The sequence below is a fragment of the Jatropha curcas genome, chromosome 1 (genome assembly GCF_041381405.1).
Source record: "Jatropha curcas cultivar XTBG-Jc1 chromosome 1, XTBG_Jcur_1.0, whole genome shotgun sequence".
Lineage (NCBI taxonomy): Eukaryota > Viridiplantae > Streptophyta > Magnoliopsida > Malpighiales > Euphorbiaceae > Jatropha > Jatropha curcas.
The window spans coordinates 7,116,026-7,119,303 of record NC_143151.1 but is presented as its reverse complement, the minus strand read 5'-3'; the positions used below and the strand labels follow the sequence as shown (position 1 = coordinate 7,119,303).

Below are 3,278 nucleotides of genomic sequence, written 5' to 3'. Positions count from 1 at the left end.
TTGTTCTCTTTAATTGGAAAGGATTGAATGGTATTTAATGGTAGAATTGATAATAATAATAAGGATTCTAAATTGGAATAGTAATAAATTTGATTGAATATGTGGATTCTTATATCAGTAAGATTACATAATGGGTTGGTGTATGAGTTTCTTATGGAGTGATGATCATTGCCTATGATAGCTAGTGAGAGAATAAATGACGATACATCAATGTAAGGACACATGATATAGAGCTAATGAGATCAATAACCCTTACTTGAGCAGATGTTATAAGTGAATAAAATTCTTACGTGTAAAGGTGAATATTAGTGTCGAATCTGTGCTTTAAGTTATGAATATTTGACTTGAGGTGACAACTTGTAGACATAGTATGATTCACGTTTAAATTAACTTTAGGGATGGATTTATCTTATAATCATCTTACCCTCTCTATAAATTAGATTTTCTTCCCAGGTCTGTTCATTGGTTTGTCTTAATTATTAAATTTAAGAAAAATCAGATTCACCACTCTGACTAACGAACTTGCAGCTTTATGTGAGAAGCATAACCACCATTGTCGTAAACAATTATTGTATCCTAGTTTCTTGTTATTTTCAAAATTCGAGGACGAATTTTTTTTTAAGGGGGGAAGACTGAAACAACTCAAATTTTTATTTTCAAAGATTTTCCAATTAAATTTAATAAACCGACAGCTTGGAAATTTATTTTAATATTTTAATGCGAACACTGTGAGAAACCGAACCGAAAACCGATTGAAAAAGTCGAAAACCAATCGAAAATCAAAGATTTGGGTCGAATCGAACCGAATCGAACCGGTTCGACCCAAACCATCTAGAAAATTCCCTTTCCTTTTTTTTTCCCAGCGCTGCACCTCTCTACTCCTCACCATCACAGCAGCGCCTCCTCCTTCCTCTTCTTCTTCTTCTTCTTCTTTCTTTCTTTCTTTCTTTCTTTCCCTTTTCTTCTTCCTCTCTTCTTCTTTCTTGCTGTGACTGCGCCTGCGTCGACCTCAGCCAGCAACAGCAGAGGCGCGATCCACAGCCAGTCGCACCGCCTCCATCGCGCACAGCACCGCCTCGCCGCTCCTCCGCGCGCCACAGCCAGCGGCTCCACCTGCAGCAGCGCTTCATCCTCAGCCAGATCGCAGCGCCACAGCTCCTCGAGTTCATTGCGCCACCATCCTTGCTGTCCAGTAGATCGCGCCACTTGCTCGCAGTCCCGATGCGCGTAGCTCCGATCTAGCACGCGTAAGCCTTTCCGATCTAGCAAAATTCAACAAAAATTATACTTGGGGTATAGAGCAATTCTTGCTAATTCTCAGAATTTATTTTAGTAATTTGGGTATAATTTAACTTAGTAATTTTAGTTAACTAAATTAATTTTAGTAATCTTGATTAGTTAATTTAATTTAGCAAATCTGATTAGTTGAATTAATTTAATTTAGTGTTGATGAGTCGATTAATAAAAATATATTTGATTAATTAAAATTAAATTCTGGTAATAAATAAAATTGTTGGGAAATTATGATTTATGGAATTAAAGAAAAATTAATATAGTTGATGTGGATAAATGTGGAGGACGGGAAAAATTAAATTGATGGAGGATGGAAAATTTAATTGATTGATTGCCCGATGGATGGGCTGTGTGATTTGGAGTTATTAGATAAAATTGTTGATACTTTAAACAGGTGGAAAGTCCAATTTTTAAGGGAGATGCTGTCGAAATTTCGGTAGAAAATAAAATGAATTTCGGTAGCAAATAAAATTTATTATAGAAATTTAATTAATTATAAAGAGTAAATTATTGATAGAAATTAAATAGGTTAAGAATAGTAGTGTGATGAATAAATATTTTATCTGATATTATTCTTTTTCCGATGTCATTTTTACTTTGCTTAGATCGCTCGGGTCCATCTAGTGCTCCTCCCGGATAGAATCAAAACTAGAGCTTCGCTCTCCACCACAGTGAGTAATAATAAATAATGCATATCAACACTGCATTTGCATAACATTACATTTTTATATATTTACATATTGTATTTTCTCATATATATTATGTTATGATCACTATAATTATACTTGTGCATAATTGTGCATTTGGATGAAATTGGTGTATTATGATAAATGAATTGTTTGATTATTTGTGCTGTGTATATACTGTGCTCTGTTTGTGTGGAGTTGGGATGAAGTGGGTCACCATGGGTTTGTGAGGACGGTCGATAAATAAGGATCCTGATGAACTGATGAAAGTGGACCGTCGGCCGGGTAAATGGGAGATCGGCGCCCCCGTGTGCACCTGATGAACTGATGAAATGATGTTGATGATATGGAAAAGAAAAGAGAGAATGTAAAAATAAAATATTGAGAGGACTGGTCAAGTGAGGATTAGACCGGTCGGCCAGATATGGGGGATTGGCTCCCCGGGTGCACATGTTTGAGAGGATGGGCTGTTTGAGAGGACGGCTCGTCGGGGATTTAGGTGACGCCACTGACTAATTTCCACGTGATGTGATTATTTGAAGGTGATATTGTTGTGGGTGCTGATATGATGACATATGAGTGACTGTTGTGTGTTCATTCAGTATACTAGGGTGCATTTTGCTTGCCTGTATGTGGTGTGTATTATTTATTATTATTCACTGAGTTGCAAAACTCACCCCCTTCTCTCCAAACCTCTCAGGTACTAGGAAGCAGCTGATTCGATTGAAGCTCTGCAATCTTCTCCGCAGAGTTATAAATGTAAACTTTATATTTTTGTTATTTAATTTTGGTTGTATAAGTTACTCTTTTATCAGATTATTATTGAACTCCGCAGTTATAGGGTTGTGTATTTAAATTGGGCCTTATTGTTAGCACTACGCTATAAATTAATTATTGTGTAATTAACTGTAGGTAAACTAGTAAGCCCTTATTGTGATTATGAGTTATTGTGAATAGGCCCTGGTTAAATTTTATGTATTATTTGATATTGGGCCAGATGTTTGAAAATTTTATAAAACTTATATCTCAAGTCATATGGGCTTACTGTTTTGTTGAAATTAGGAGAATCATGTAGACAGATTGAATAATTTAGGCTTACTACGGGCCTCGGGGGCCTTAAGCTTACCTAGGCCCTAGTGCCGGTCCGGCCCACGGAAACGGGTCGTGACACAAGGTTTCTCAGCCAAATAGCTTGATTGGATGCCTCATAAGATGCTACAAATTCAGCTTCCATGGTGGAGGTTGCTACTAGAGTTTGTTTCACACTCTTCCAAGAAATAGCACCGCCAGCCAATAGAA

At 36.7% G+C, this 3,278-nt stretch overlaps 1 long non-coding RNA gene across 1 annotated transcript; it reads left to right on the top strand.

Moving 5' to 3' along the window:
• The first annotated feature begins 889 nt into the window (after positions 1–889).
• On the top strand, positions 890–2,960 carry LOC149498906 (uncharacterized). Its single transcript, XR_016322837.1, has 2 exons — positions 890–1,293; positions 1,899–2,960. It is a non-coding gene; the product is annotated as an uncharacterized LOC149498906 (long non-coding RNA).
• Positions 2,961–3,278: the final 318 nt, after the last annotated feature.